Genomic DNA, 17315 nt, shown 5'->3' with positions numbered 1-17315 from the left:
TAATGACTAAACAATAACAACAAGAAAATATGAATTTTCTTAGTTTAATACTTGTATTAATTTCTCTATTAGTGTTATTCATATATTTTTTGGGGGGGAGATAATTATTAACATTACCATACTTTAATATCTCTACTATTATTTTCAAATAGAACATGAAATTTACTTTAAACACAAACAGATCTCAAGACAAAAAGTCATTTAACTTAAGCAGCTTAACATCATTGTTATTTTGAAACTAATATATTATAAACTAATGTTTTTAAGTAGGAGATACAGAGGCATGGCTTTGCTGACAAAGATCCATATAGTCAAAGCTATGGTTTTTCCAATAGTCAAGTACAGATGTAAGAGTTGGACCATAAAGTAGGCTAAGCACTGAAGAATTGATGCTTTCAAATTTTGGTGTAGGAGAAGACTCTTGAGAGTCTTCTGGACAGCAACGAGATCAAACCAGTCAATCCTAAAGGAAATCAACCCTGAATATTCATTAGAAGGACTGATGCTGAAGCTGAAGCGCCAATACTTTGGCCGCCTGATGCGAAGAGCCAACTCACTGGGAAAGACCCTGATGCTGGTAAAGATCGAGGGCAGGAGGAGAAGGGGATGACAGAGGATGAAATGGTTGGTGGCATCACCAACTCAGTGGACATGAGTTTGAGCAAACTGTGGCAGACAGTGAAGGACGAGGAAGCCTGGCGTGATGCAGTCCATGGAGTCACAAAGAGTCAGACATGACTGAGCAACTGAACAACAAAATATATACAAAAATTATATATACATGTGTATAGTCAATTTTTATTTGTAAAGTCTATCTTATGGTTTCACAGATCTGAAAACAATACAGTGCTAATGTAGTCCATTAAAAACACAGATTAATCACATCTTATTTTTAAATGGTTTAAATCTTAAGCTTATCTAAAATGGAAGTTTTGAGTCTACAGAAACTTGTTGAAAACAGTTGAGTAATTAAATGTTGGGTAAAATTTTATTATTTTTCATAATCCATTTCATTTATTTTTTTCCATTTTCTTTAGTTTAAAATCTGTTCATAGATGAATCTCCTGAAATGTTTACTTTTGAAAAAAATTTTTTCTTAGAAGAGTATGACACACAATTACTCTATTGCCCTTTTAATTTCCTTTTACTTTTTCAGAGCTTATCTTCAGTCCTTAGGTAACATAGTAATTAAATTGTGATAAAACCAAATAGCTCTCATGTAAGGAAAAAGTAGAGTGCTTCTTTCACCTGACTGATAAATTGCTCTATTTATGGCTTTTCTGAATGTGTAAATTTATTTGAACTAAAACCGTTAACATTTTTGTAGATGTTAGCATTTTGATAGCATTTTGTAGATGTCGCCATTATAAAATACATACATATATAAATGATAGCATTTTGTAGATATTGCCATTATAAAATACAACTGTGATAGAAACACTTGGAATTCATATATATTACTGCACTCAACTGTATAGGAAAAAATGAGTAGCATTCAAAATAAATTTCAGCACTGTGTTTTTATATCCCAATATTATCATGTACTTTATTTTTATAACAGGAAATAGTTAAGTATATTTATGTGTTTCCTACAATCATTATTCAATTCTACACAATTCACCTTAAATCTCCATCATGAATGGTTTCCATAAAGCTTATATTTTCATGTCATAGTTGAATTTTTATAATAAGCTAAGGAAGATGTAAAAATTCAAAATTAATTGTATCTTAAAAACCTCAATGTTAGAGTATCATTGAGAAATCAGTATATTTAAAGCAGCTGTAATTAAAAAAAAACATTAAATGCAATCTTAAACTGTTACTTATGTTCATTCTAAAAAAACATTTATACCCCAAATAAGTTTATTAAAAGAATCATACTGATATTGATGGCTAGTTAAAATTTGAACATTTTAGATGAGATCGGGTTCGTTCAGGGTGGTATGGCCGTAAACTGAACATTTTAGGATGATACCCCCCCTTTTAACTTAAGGACATGATTAGCATTGTGGTGAATTCCTGGTTTCAAAATTGAGCAGAAGTAAGTCATAGAGAAAGATGAGGAAGCGCTTGATTCAAAACTTCATTAACATATGGAAGGATCCAAGTTATTCTGAAATAGGGATTTCTGCCAAGCCTCTTAGTTCACTTTCCAACACTTAAATGGTAATTTCTTAAGAACTGGCTTTTTATGATCTTATTGTACTGCACCTAAGTGGGCAAGGTGTGTGTGTGTGTGCTCAGTCGTGTCCAACTCTTTGCGACCCCTTGAACTGTAGCCCGCCAGGCTCCTCTGTCATGGGATTTGTCAGACAAGAATACTAGAGTGGATTGCCATTTCCTTCTTCAGGGGATCTGTCCAACCCAGAGACTGAACCCACCTCTCCTAGGGTCTCCTGCATTACAGGCAGAGTCCTTAACATTGAGCCATCAGGGAAGTGGGCAAGTTAAGGAAGATCATTTATTTCAATAGAATGACCCTCTTTTGGTGTGAGGAAAGAAATTGTCTTAAGGGAAATCTGTGCCTCAATCTTAATGTTTTCTCCTTACATAAAATTACCCAAGTGTAAGCTTCTTAAGAGCAGAAACTTGGTCTCTTGTTTATTGCAGTATCTGCAGAGCCTAAAAACAGAGCCTGAACAGAGGAGGTGCCCAGTAAATATTTGCTGAATGAATGAAAGAATGCAGAGTTGATTGCACCAAACTGTAGGTGGGGAAGAGTTTGACTTCCTTTGGGAATTCCTGGAACTGGTGGCCTCTAACATAAAGAAGTCTGGGGGTCTGCCTCTGGCTTTTGATCCAGAGGAGCTATTCTGCCAGATGTCTCCTTTACTTGCCTGAGATTCTTATCTGCTGCTGGAAGATGGTGATAGAGAAACACTCCTTTTCATAATTCTTTGTAGTTTATAACATGCAAAATATATTTGTACCAGGATCTAATTCTTGAAAGTGAGACCTCTGTTTTCTTTTGCCTATCTTAGTTTTGTAAATTGCCATAATTCATAATTGCTTAAAATTAGGGAAAAACTCTAGAATTCTTAATAGAGAAAAATGACATGCATCAAGCCCAGAAATAATTCAAACACGGTGATTTCATCATCTTGAAGGCAGTTGTGGGTGTAGGACACTCATGTTAATTTTAAATAAGATGACATTAATGTATACCTATGGCTGATTCATGTTGATGTTTGACAGAAAACAACCTAATTCTGTAAAGCAATTATCCTTCAATTAAAAAATAAATTAATTTAAAAAAATCACTACATAAGAACCTATTTAGAAAAAAATAGATATTAAACACCAATGAATAGATCCTCTGTATTCCAGAATTTTACTGTCTAGCGCTGGTGATGAACACAGAAAAGATTAAAACATTGATGAGGTAGGTGCTGTTGTTGTAGTTCAGTCACTAAGTCATGTCTGACTCTTGCGACCCATGAACTGTAGGCCTCCAGGCTCCTCTTTCTGTGAGATTTTCCAGGCAAGAATACTGGGGACATTTGCCATTTCCTTCTGCAGGGGATCTTCCTGACCCAGGGATCAAACCTGGGTCTCCTGCACTGCAGGCAGATTCTTTACCGACTGAGCTACCAGGGAAGCCAAAGTAGGTGCTATTAGATTTGAAACGCTAAGGAGGGGATAATTAACTATGCTTAGAAATTCCAAAGAGAAGTAGGCATTCAGTGTAGTGAATGGACAAGCCATTGACAGAGAAGTAGAAATTTGCCAGATTGGACTGCAGTGTTTGGGAAAGTGTAGGATAAAAAGAGGCCTAACAGGCGGGAGTTAACAGCATTTGCCAGAACAAGGAAATTGAAATTATAGAGTTCATTTGGGAAACAGTAAGTTTGCTGACATGGCTAGAATAAAGGTTGCTTGAAAGAGAGTAATAGGCCAGTAAATTGAAATTGGCATTTAAAAGCTCCTTTTACGCCATGCAAAGAAGGTATTGATAAGGAACCCTGATGAATTTTGAGCAGTAAAGTGACATAATATTTGTAATTTAGCCCGAAACTGGTGATTTTGTCAAAATAAAAAGGCAGCGGGAGATGCTGCATACAAAACTTGGAGGTTTTATTTTATATTTTAAGAAGTCCAGCAAATTTTGGCTAAATTGATAATAATAAAAAATAATGCTAATAGTAAAGACAAATCTAATACCAGTTAGTGATTTAGCCTTTTTTACAAGTTGAGATATATTTGACATACAAATTTGTATAAGTGTAAATATGTAAAAATTTCTGATATGTCTAATTTCTCTAATCCCTGCCTCAACCCTGTGACTCACAATTATTATTATCCTCACTTTACAGATGAACAAAGTTCAGCTTGGAGGAGTAAGGGAATTTGCCTCAGATCATACAGCTAATAGAGGCGTGAGGCCAAGTAATGTGCCTCCAGAGCCTGGAGTCTGGGCAGGTTCCTCACTTGCCTATGGCAGTCCAAGATGTCACATGCCACGTGTGCCTGTGAGTGCACACGGGCCTCTTAGTGCTAATGCTCCCAAACTCATTGTGTGTTCCCTGTCTGGTGTACAGGGACCGTAAACCTCTCGCCTAAATTGGGCTGGGTTATTTCTGGTCGTCCCTAGAGATTGTCTCATGTGAAACCCGGAACTATCAGCTCATGTTCTTCTGATCTGGAGGCCCACCCGCAGGTCACACAGAGGACCAGTCTTTGTTTCCCAGTTTAGGCTTTCACTGGAATCGTCACCGTATTATTACATACCAGCTCTCTGGGGAACTTGCCAAACGTCGAATGGGTATTCTGACCTGCCTGCTAAAATCACTATGTTTTACATCTTTAGCTATCATAAAATGTAGTTATTAGCTCATAGATTTAAAAAATAGAATTGAAATAATACTCTCTTTGCATTCCTTCTTCTTTCATCACCTTGGAAAGAAGACAAAATAAAAAGGGGAGAAATCGCAGTTAGAATCAAATCAGAGAAGGAGGGTTTAGGAAGAATTAGAGAACATTTTTCACTAACTTCGAAATTCAAATCTTTAAACGGGGACTCAGAACAAGTTATCCTTTTCTTATCTCAGACCCAACAGCAGAAATAAATTCCCAAACTACCATCATACTTTAGCTCTCAGGCAAAATAGTATTGCATCGGAAAAGCCTTTACAGATTGCCTAAACATAATACTTCGGGTTTTAGCTCCATTTTTTGTTACAAAACTCATCTGCATAAAATGAAATAATTGATTGTTTAGGATATGGTTCAGTGCTTTTCTCTTCAGATCAAATGGTAGAAGGGCCAGAATGTTTTTTGTTTCAGATATACCAGTAACATCAACCCAGAGTACAATGTCTTACTCTGGCAGATTCTCAATAAATATTTATTGCACACAGGGAGGAATGAATGATCAAACAAACTGATGGGGTAGGATCTGACTCTCACACACTGTGGGTACTTGATGAGGAGGAATAAGAGAGATCTGAAGAAGAGTTACTCGCTGAAAGGTATGGGCCACGTCGAGGTGTGACAGTGTATTATGAAACCAAGTCCGTGACCCATTAGGCATTTCTTACCATAATTAGGCTTCAATCAATGTTTCAGTATTTTCTAAGTTCTTTGGATCGATAGCAGCAGCAGGGAAGGTGATTTCTTTCAGTTGTAAGGAAGCCTCTATGGATGTGCTTCTATGTTTAATTGTTTCTAAAAGACAGTTTCAACAAGTTTTGTACCAGTTGCTTCCCATGAGTGATTTGTAGAAAGAAAACTTGCACCTTATCCTTAGTGAGAACTTCAAATAGCTTCCTAATACCCAGACTCTTAAAGAACTCAGTCCAGACTTTACAGCTGCATGATTTGAATATCCTTTCAATAACTGCATATGGTTTAGATATTATTTCTGGCATATTTGATTATTTCTATCTCTGCTCTGAATCACCAATAGCCTCATTTGGCAGAACTGTAGATTTTAAAAGCAGAACTCTTAAGAATCCGTAGGAACTATGAGTGCCAAAGGAATTTGTGGTGAAGATCAAACCAGTTTTCAATTGAATAAACACACATTCTAGAAAACTGTATTGAGGACTTACTCTGTGTCTAGGCTCTGATTGTCTAAAGATGAATTAAAAGAGGGAGGGGACATATGTTTACCTATGGCTGCTTCCTGTTGTATGGCAGAAACCAATACAATATTGTAAAGCAATTATCCTTCAATTAAAAATAAATAAATTAACAAAAGATGAATTATGTATGATTTCTAACCCCTGGGTTATTGCAATCTATACATTTCAACCTGAAATGTAAAAGTACCTTCTGTCTTGTTTACTGTTAACGTCTGTTATCTTTATGCTTCAGTTCTTTGGGAGCTCCATGCTGTCCTGGTACAACTTCTGATTTTTAAGAAGCCATGATGTATTTAGCACACTTGGCAGGAACCTAAAATAACATGGATACTTACCATTTCGCAGTAGAACCTCAAGAGCTGTTGATAATTTGTCTACGATTTCCTAAGAGGTCAAAAGGAAATCTATTGAGTTGGGCAAAAAGTTCATTTGGTGAAGCAAAGATAGCACATTTTTCTTTTCACCAAAATCTTTATTGAAAAACATGGTCACTAATGAATAAATTTCTGGCCAACCCAACAGAAGGAGAACAAATGACATCATCTTACTAGGATATCATCATCACAATGCATTGTACAAAAAAAAGTTTTTTTAAATCTAATTTATCATGTTTTAGTCACTCACATAGACATACACATTTTTATGTCTCAAATCTGAAAAGATGATGCAGTGTCTCTACATTTATGAAGAATTAGTCTTGCCACAGGGAGTGGGTAAGGTCATAGGAAGAAAGTGGAGCTGAAATCAATCCATTTGGTTGCTTGTTTATTCTTAGTCTAATGAGTGTTTTCACCGTTACCCTAATTTCATCATCATTGTTTTCCCTCTGAGGAAGGAGCCGTGGAGATTATAATTGCACTTTGACTCTACCTAGGTCAAACTGTATATTCTCTCCTGCCTCCTTTCTTCTCTGAAAGATACAGCAAAAATGAAGAAAGATTGCTGTTCAAAACCATTCACCTCGTAAAGTTATAAGGTCTTTCAGAGTCGCTGAGAAGGAAATGTGTCTGACAAGGACGCTAATATTGGAAACAGTAGCTCTGGAGTTATAGCTCCCTCTTGTTTTGTTGTGTTGGATCAAGAGGGAGCATGATGTTGATTTTGTTTGTAAAAGAAGTCAGCTTTGCCTCTGCTGGGACTGTTCCAAGAGCAGAGATAGAATGAAAGCACTAAAAGGAAGTGACAGTGATGACTACAGCCTCAGCTGGCACAACTTCAAAACATTTCAGAGGATAGTGTTCCAAGGAGATATTGCAGTGAAGCTCCAGTAAGTGCTAGACAAATAGATTTAGTGCAGCTCTACGGGAGGTAAAGTAAGGCAGACGAATAGAAAATGCAGAAAAACAATGCCGACAAGAAAACCCTCTTGTAAATAACCTATTGCACGACACAGCTAAACTACGGAACTGTAAGCCAAGAAAATCTTCCAAATGTGAAAAACCACCCCTGGAAGGGGTCACAGAGGCCAACAGACGGCTAGTTATCCTTCACTGGACATGAACCCAGTGAGTGAGCACTTCCTTCATTTTGAGGCAGCCAATTTGATTCTTGAACTATTTTTTGTTGGTAAATAATTTTTCTGTCTTCAGAAGGAAATTTCCCTTTCTGTATCTTCTTACAGGTTCTAATTCTGTTCTTTGAAGTCACAGGTACTTAATTCTGCCTCCATGCACTAGCATTTCACATTTTAAAAAGTGCCATCATGTCTTCCCCTTAGTCTTCTCAAATGTCCTCTGTTTGCTTCACCTCTCTGCAAATTACATGATGTTCAGACCCTTAAACTATTGATATCTCTTGGAAAAGGTGGCTTTCAGAAAGTAAACAGATGGAATTTTATAGTGGATAATAGCGTCTCCTGAAGTCGAGTACTATGCTTCCATTATGCTAGCCTAAGATTTTACTACTTAAAAAAGTCTACTGTTGTGTTTTGGGATGATTTGAGCTCAAACTGAAATAATCTCCATAGTCTTTGTTCACTTAAACTATCATAAAAATAGAAGTTTAGCAGAATATGGTTGGAAATTTATGTTTCTGAACTAAATTGAGGCCCTTCCCTTTATCTCTATTAAATTTCATTTTTCTCATTTCTGTTGGGGAGCTTTTGACTCTTGATTGTTAAAGAAATGAAACAAAAACCCCACCACTTACTGACTTCCTCTCCATGTTAAATGCTATGCCTTAAGGATAAACAAATATCTAATGTAAGGCTGACAAGCAAACAAAGAGGTGGAATAATATCTGTGACAAGTGAAAGGTTACTTGTGTATTCTGGTAATCCAGAGAAAAGAGTTTGTGAAATTTCTGAAATGAATTAATAATGATACTGGAATTGAGTCCTAAAGTATGGCTAGGAGTTTTCAGAAGGACAAGGAGGTGAGGCTGTTATAAACAGATGCTCTAATACTGCAAACGTACATACGTACAAAAAGAAGTGTCAAATAAAATAATCACTGAAAGGTGTTCATTGGATCAGCAAGTTCATTGTTAACTTCAAAAGCAGTTTCATTGGAGTGGTGGCTGCATAAGTCAGATTTCAATGTTAAGATCTGAACAGCAAGTGAAGAAAATAGGCATCTCTTTGAAAAAGTTTGGTTATGAAGTAGCTTGTCCATGGGAGTAAAGGTGATGGTTTAAGTTGGGAAGAACTTCAGGGTATCTGTACTCTGATGAAAAAGAGCCTATGGGAAGGCTGAGACATAGGAGTCAGAAGACACACTTGATGGAGCAAAGATCAATTTGCTTTTGCCCCATAACAAAACACCCCAAAACGTCGTGGCTTTAAACAATACATGTTTATTATTTCTGAAAAATCTATGGGTTGGCTGGTCAGTTGTTTTGGTTTGAGCTGGCTGAGATGATCTCTGAGGTCCACTGGTGGCTTGCCTGGGTGGAATGGTTGAGGATGGCTTTTTAGGTCTAGCAGTTGGCTCAGTATCAGATGGCAATGACTGGGCTGTGTGTATTTCTGGCCTAGGGTTTTACTACTTTAAAGCAGGCTAGCCTGGGGTTATTCACACGGTGATGGTCCCAGGTTTCCCAAGAGCAGCAAGAAATGGCAAACTTCAATGCACAAGCTCTTCCCAAAGCTCAGTTTACATCACGTGTGCTGCTGTTCCATTGGCTACAGCATGTCACACGGCCAAGACCAGCATCATGGTGAAAATTGTGGGTGCTGAGAAGCATGAACCACTGCAGGTCACTGCTGTAGCTATTCACTGCAGCAGACATGAGACGCACGCCTTATGAGAAGGTAGTCTTATAGAAGGAAGAGCGACAGCATAATTGTGGCTTTCCTAATGGCTCGGCAGTAAAGAATCCACCGGCAGTGCAGGGGACGTGAGTTCAATTCCTGGGTCAGGAAGATCCCCTGGAGAAAGAAATGGCAACCCACTCCAGTATCCTTGCCTGGGTAATATCATGGACAGAGGAGCCTGGTGGACTTCATTCCATGGGGTCGCAAGAGTTGGACATGATTTAGCTACTAAATCACCACGTTGTAAGAATGATTCTTGAGGCAGTTAAACTGTGTGTAGGAGGGCATCAAATTTGAGAGTTTAATGCTCATGGCTTATTTTTCCTCTGAACTGAGGGGCCATGTCATCTCCAGGGTACAACAGGAGTAAAGGTATGAAAGGGGATTTGAGGAGCATCAAGAAATTCTAAAATGCTAGAAAAAGGAGAGAGAGCTGATTAGAGACATGTAAAAAACAATTACGTTAAATATTGATGGTCCTTTTTAAGTTGTAAAATGATATAATTGTAATGGTATTCATTCAAAAGTTGGTTTGCTTCCCCCGCTCCCCCCCCCCCCCCAGCTGGGCTCATTAACTTGATTATAGAAACGGAGAAGATACAAGAATGAGGGGATCTGAGGTTGGAATTTTATGAGCTAGGTGAGAGTTTTTGAGATGAGGAACTATGGAGTCTTAGTATAATAGAGAATAAGAACAGGAGGGGGACACTGTAGACTAAATATAAAGTTAAGAGAGTTTTGGTGTCAGTAAGTTCAACGTGCCAGTGCTGTGGGACAAAGGGAATTAAAACAGGGAAGTTCATGGTCAGAGGAGGCTATTGGAGCTTGTGCTTTCAGGAATGAAGAGGTTCTGGGTTGGCCGCAGAGTGGCTTTATTGAAGGGAGGTACAGGGAAGGTCACTGATGAGGAATGTAAGGGAAATGGAAGGGTCATCCTGTTTCTAACATCCTTGTGGATATTGGAGTTTCTCAGGAACCAGAGGGGAGACTAAGAACCACCAGTTACAAAACGTACCTCCCTTTTCTGGGGGTTGTGATTCAGACTGTCCTCTCCTTAGTGGAGAAGATTGAGGCAAAACAGGCACTGGGTAAGTCTTTTGTCTCCTTGTTTTCTGTAAATATTAAGCACTTTTCATAAACAGTTGGCATTTCGCTTCCTCTTGGGGGGTTTCCTTTTAAGAGTTTTAAACATCCTATTGATGACTGGAATTCCTTCTAAGCCTCGATGAATTCAGTTTTAAGACCTTGTTACACTCATCCAACAGATGTAAGCGCCTCCTTTTTTCCCCTTTGTCTTTGCTTTAGTACTTTTCCTTCCAGCTCTTACAAATGTCCTTTTGAAATCTGAGCTCATCTGAGCACTCTCTTGTAACTTGATTGATTTCCCTAAATGTCTCTTCATTTTCTTCCATACTTGGGCCCTTGGTGGGGCCGCAGTCTCTTCTAGTATGTTTGTTCTCGGGCTTTTACCTACTTTTTATCTGAACTTGAAAAGGTGACAGTGGTGGGGAAGCAGGGACCGGAGAAGAAAGAAAAGAAGAAAATCTACTTGGAAATTCAGGGATAGATATCTGTCTATATCAACACTTTAAAATACTTTTTATGAGTTTTTTTAAAAAAACATGTAGTCAGTTTTTCCTAAAGTTTTTAAAACATCATGAATTTTGAAATCAAACATATCTAAATTCTTATCCTAGCTTTACTACTTGCTGTCTGAGAATCTATGAACAAGACATCTTTTGGCTCTGCATTCCCGCTTATCAAATGGATGAAGGGATAAAACTTACGTCTGCTCTCATTGATAACCACCTGAAACTATACATAAAGTCTGGCACAAAATAGATGGTAAATATTAATTTCTAATCCTGTTCCCAGTTTAGATCATTTATTTCTTATTAGTCAGATTTTAGTCCAGACATTCTGCTTTTCCTTTATTTACAACTATTCTGAGTTGAACTTGCCAACAGTGTGAAAAAAAAAATGGAAATCTATAAAATAATTTAAAAAATGTAAAAAGGAAACATTAATATTTTATCTTTAATTGGTGCTTGGAAGTATTATTGTAAGCATGACTACTACACTTGAAAGGATGTTTATTGGCTACATGAAACAGCAGGAAATGTAGGAATAATAGGAAATGCCTGGAAAGATCAACCAGCTAAAATATTTCCAAGAGATTGCAACTTGGGAATTATCTGTACTTATTAAAGTTTAGACAATGGCTACTATTAAATTCAAGCATATTATTCAGTTCAGTCGCTCAGTCGTGTCCGACTCTTTGCAACCCCATGAATCGCAGCATGCCAGGCCTCCCTGTCCATCACCAACTCCTGGAGTTCACTCATACTCATGTCCATCGAGTCGGTGATGCCATCCAGCCATCTCATCGTCTGTCATCCCCTTCTCCTCCTGTCCCCAATCCCTCCCAGCATCAAAGTCTTTTCCAATGAGTCAACTCTTCGCATGAGATGGCCAAAGTACTGGAGTTTTGGTAGGGTGATATCATGGGTTATCAGAAAATAGATGATATTCCTTTAATGAAGGGCAATGTTCTAAGAGATATCTGTTATAATCTAATTTCTGATATTTTCGGTGGAAAAAGAGGCAAAGGAAAGGGTGAAATAGTTGACCATGTAAGTAGAAGTTATGAATGATATAGCCATTTTCTGTATTTCTTTTTGAAAGTAGCCTTATTTATTTATTTGTGGTTGTGCTGGGTCTTTGTTGCTGTGTGGCCTTTTCTCTAGTTGTGGTGAGTGGGGCTGCTCTGTGGCTCACTGGCTGCTCATTGCGGCTTCCCCTGTTGCATAGCACAGGCTGTAAGGAGCACGGGCTTCAGTGGGGGTGGCTCCTAGTCTCTGCAGACTGACACTTGTGGTGCATGGGCTTAGTGGCTCCGCTGCATGTGGGATTTCCCTGAATCAGAGGTCGAACCCACGTCTCCTGCATTAGCAGGCAGATTCTTTACCACCAAGCCACTAGGGAAGCCTGTCCATTTCCGGCTCAGTGTCATCACTGTAGTCTCTTCTCATATAGACACAAAAGTCTCTTTCCTCTATTATGTGTAAGCCTGACCTACAGGGAAGGACTTTTAAGTTTGAAGAAGGTGTTTTCCACTTTTTCATCCTTGCGGCAAAATTTCCTTTATGAATGCCTATAAAATTATTTCAGTTAGCAGTCATTTTAATGCTGTCCTTGACTTATGATAATAGGTTGTATTTAGATCAGGGATGTATCTAATAATTAAAATATGGATAAATTGTTTATTCTAAGATGGACAAAATTTTCAATTTATTGAATGTTGCTAGCCTTTCTTTTCTCCTCTCCATGTCTAAATGTCTAAACTATTATTTATGCATTAAATGGAAGGTAGATGAAAACACCCTAATAGTCAAATAATTGCTTCTGCTAATTTTCATTTGAAAACAAGTTGTACTCTTAAGGAACTTTAGACAATAAAACTGTATCTTCACATAAGGATCTCTAGACTATCCTGATTTTGGCAGAAACAGAGTGGGACTTGGCTATGGATTTGAAGCCAAAGTACCTGAGTTGAAAACTTGGTTGGGTAACCTTGGTTAATTATGTCTTGATTTGTACCTTTCTCTTATGTGAAAGAAAACAAAATAAGTAGCTTTTAGGATAGCTGTGTGAGGTTCATCACATGGGTTTTGGGATTAGGATAGGAATCCAGAGTTCACTTTTGTCAGAAGGTTTCATATTGAACTTTTTTGATAGCTCCAAAACAACTATTTTCATTTAGTCACAAGGTTATATTGACAGAATTCAGAGAACATGTATTGGTTTGGATAAGGTTAGTCTATAGTAAAGAGACTCAACAATAATTGTGATTAAAAGATGTGAGGCATATTTGTTTTTTTCTTTCTGGTAAAGCAGTCTCAGGCATGCTGCTCTGACTTATGGCTCATTCAGGGATCTGTGTTCTTTCCATCATGTTTCCCTGTCATTTCTTAGTGCCTTATGGTTTTCTATGGCTGAGGCTGAATCACAATGAGTTCCAACTGTGGGAAGGAAAGAGGAAGGTCAGACCGTCTTTTACTAGAGGTGTCAGGCATCATTTCCTCTCCCTTTCCTTTGGAGGGAACTTAGTTATGTGGTCACATTTATTGGGAGGGAGGATGGGAAATATATAAGTGGAAAGCTCTCTAGTCCATTTGGGCAATTATAACAAAATCCCACAGAATGGGTAATTATAAACAGTAGAAATTCATTTCTCACAATTCTAGAAAATAAGTCTTGCCTCATGGCACCCACAGATTGGGTGTGTGGTGAGAGCGTCTCAGTTCACAGATGGCACATTTTTTGCGTGTTTCTCATGGCAGAAAGGGAGAGGGATCTCTCTGGAGGCTCTCTTTTATAAAGTCACTAATCCCGTTGAAAAGCCAAAGAATCGATGCTTTTGAACTATGGTGTTGGAGAAGACTCTTGAGAGTCCCTTGAGCTGCAAGGAGATCCAACTAGTCCATCCTAAAGGAAATCAGTCCTGAATATTCATTGAAAACAATGATGCTGAAGCTGAAACTCCAATTCTTTGGCTACCTGATGTGAAGAACTCACTCATTGGAAAAGACCCTGATGCTGGGAAAGATTGAGGGCAGGAGAAGGTGGGGATGGCAGAGAGTGAGATGGTTGGATGGCATCACTGACCCAATGGACATGAGTTTAAGTACATTCTGGGAGTTGGTGATGGACACGGAGGCCTGGTGTGCTACAGTCCATGGGGTAGCAAAGAGGTGGACACGACTGAGCGACTGAACTGAATCCCATTCATGGGAGCTCCACCCTGATGACTTAATCACTTCCTAAAGGCCCTACCACAGACATTCAAACCATAGCAAAATTCTTGTTAAGCTACAATTTTTCATCATGGAAGAACAGATTTTAGGAAACAACCAGCAGTCTGTACCACACAGAATACATTATTAATCCTACAATTTCAAACAGGTGCCCTATTTCCAAGCCATACCATCTATAGCACAGCATAAATATATATTTTAAAATTAATGAATTATTTTATAAACAGCATGCTTATATGTACTTGCACAATTATATTTTGACATTGGTTTTGTGCATGTAAAAGTGGAAATTTGGGCTACTGAATGTTTAGAATATATTCTGATTTTTATAACCTTGGTTTTTCACTTACTTTGATAAGCCGGGCAATTTAAAAGTGGACACAGCTCTGAGGATGGACTGGGAGTTTGCAGTTGGTAGAAGCAGACTATTACATTTAGAATGGATAAACAACAAGGTCCTAATGTATAGCACAGAGAACTATTTCAATATACTGTGATAAACCATGATGGAAAAGAATATAGAAAAAGAATGCATATAATAAGTGAAAGTGTCATTAGTCCCTCAGTCGTGTTTGACTCTTTGCAACCCCATGGACTGTAGCCCACCAGGCTCTTCTATCCATGGAATTCTCCAGGCAAGAATACTGGAGTGAGTTGCCACTTCTTTCTCCAGGGGGGATCTCCCTCACCCAGGGATTGAACCTGTGTCTCCTGAATTGGCAGGCAGATTCTTTGTCACTAAGCCAAACTAGACTTCGATTAAAAATAAATCAGATCTATCAACTTCCAAGAGATCTTACTAGGAAGATTGAAGCGATGACTAAAAGTTCCCTCTTGTGTATGAAGTCCTGCACAACTGTAGGGTCTTCTGGTTATTTAGCATGTGTTCCCATTGTGTGATAGGTTCCAATTTTACCCAAATATCTCAAGCACCTTACTCAGGGGTATGCCAGGTGGGTCTCTGAGTGATCAGAAGGATGCAGGACTGACAAGAGACGGGGAATATTTCCACAAAAGAGCACGGAGGCTACTTCATCATTTCCTTCCAAATACCCATCCCTGTGTGTTAGACCCTGATGTTTCAAAATAGAATGACAGAAGATAATACTTTTATTGAGAATTGTTGCATCCACTCTAGGACTTTCACATCTGAGTGTTTTGTGAAATAGAACTGTCAATTTGGAAATGATGAAATAACTGCAAACAATAGTAGCAAAAATAGGAAGGATGAAGAGGAATAGGAGCCCACAGCAGAGCACACTGGTGAAAGGCTCAGGCAGGGAACATGGCCCTGAATCTTGGTTCCACTCCTCCTTCCTAAGTGGCGTTGGTAAATGAATCTACCTCTCATCTGTAAAATGAAGGTGATAACAGTGTTTTGCTCACTGGCTTAAAGATTAAAGGAAGGCATGCATACAAAATACCTCACAGTGCTTCACGCATTAAATCTTCTGTAAATGTAAATCACTGTTTAGCTCTCTGAAAGAAAGGGCAGTGACCACGCCAATGGTCACACGTCTGATTACACAACAGAGAAGTAGAAGCTGTAAACAGGTACCTGCTTAAACACGTTGGCATGCATCGGGATGCACCTATAGGTCCTCTGCTCAGCTGATTGGGTGGTGAGCATTTGCGTGGCCCATATTAACTTCAATATTGTAATGACTTTGAACCAAATTGACAGAGTTTTCCATGTGTACCATGACTCTTTCTGATATTCTAAGACTCAGTTTTGTTGACAACTTCTTATTCTAGAATTTAGATATGGATCTTGGCTAAGGTGATATTTCGATTGAATATTAAAAATAATCAGAAGCAATTATGATAATTGGATAGTATTCTGTAACAAATCTATTATTAATTTAGGAGGGTCTTATGGACTAGGTAGAGTTAGAAACGAGCCTTGAAAAACGTGAAGGGTTGGGATGGGTAGGTTCTAGACAGAGGAGGGTATAGCGTGTAAACCTGGTGAGTGAAGATGTAGAACTGGATAACTCGAAGAATGGTGGGTTAGCATCAGGCTTGCAGAAGAGAGAGAAGCAGGGGATGCTGCTGGATATTTGAAGTGGGGACAGGCAATAAAGCATCTGATAGGCACAGAATGAATTTTTCTGGAGAGAGATCATGATAATGAAATTTAGAAATTTAGACTGATGCATGAGAACAGAAAGAGACATACATTTGAGAAGACTAGTTATATGAAGCAAGTAGTCTTTAGACCTCTTTACAATTTATACACCTTGTAAGATGCGTACGAGGAGGAGAAAGGGATTAGTCTAAATTTGAAAGAAAAATATGCCTTATTTCTCCTGTTATTAGTTTTCTTATTTGGAAACTGATTTTCTCTGAATAGAACAGGCTTAAACATATCTCAGCCAACTAGAGTTTTCATGGAATTGTATACATGACTAATTATGGTAGGCTCGATGAAGAATTTACACAGCCATGAATTCTTAAAACTTTTTAGTAGTTCTTTTTTCCAGTGTGAAGTTGAGGCATATGTGTTTAAATAAATTAATGCTTGTATTTACAGCGACTCTCACTTGGTGGTAACAATAATTCCATTTTTGAGTCTGGGTTGTCCTTCATAACGTTTACACTAAATGGTAGATAGCGGTGCATCACTGTGCTTTTATGCTAACAAGTCCTGAGAAGCAGGGGAGATTTCCTCTTCTTTTCACTGTGACACCCTCTGAGCTACACCTGGCACTCTGTAATACGCATGTGTTGTAGATTACAGCCGATGAAAGGTCCTGTGCTGTCAGTCCAGCCCATGATCTGCTGTGTCAACCTGCTGGCAAATTATAGCTGTGACTCCTGACAAATGAGTCAGTTGAGATGGAAACATCAATTTGAGGTCATGTGTACTTTCTATTGTAAGAATACAATTTAGGGAGGTGACATGATTGTCACACATGTGCATTTAAGTTTTAAATTTAATAGTCACTGTAGTGGAGGGGCAGGGAGAGAGGGACAGGAGAGACATTTTAAATCAAACTATAAGAATTGCTGCTTGGCTTAAAACAAAAACAAACTTAAGCTAAAAATGAAATTAAATGAAATGACTCCAAAAAACAGAGTCATTGTAAACAAATCAGGGAAAAAGGGAGAAGTAGTAACTAGAAAAATAGTTTAAAAGGATATATATTCATTAATTTTTTT

Source organism: Ovis aries, chromosome 6 (assembly GCF_016772045.2).
Source record: "Ovis aries strain OAR_USU_Benz2616 breed Rambouillet chromosome 6, ARS-UI_Ramb_v3.0, whole genome shotgun sequence".
In the NCBI taxonomy this organism is placed as follows: Eukaryota; Metazoa; Chordata; class Mammalia; order Artiodactyla; family Bovidae; genus Ovis; species Ovis aries.
Note: the sequence above shows the minus strand (reverse complement) of the source record.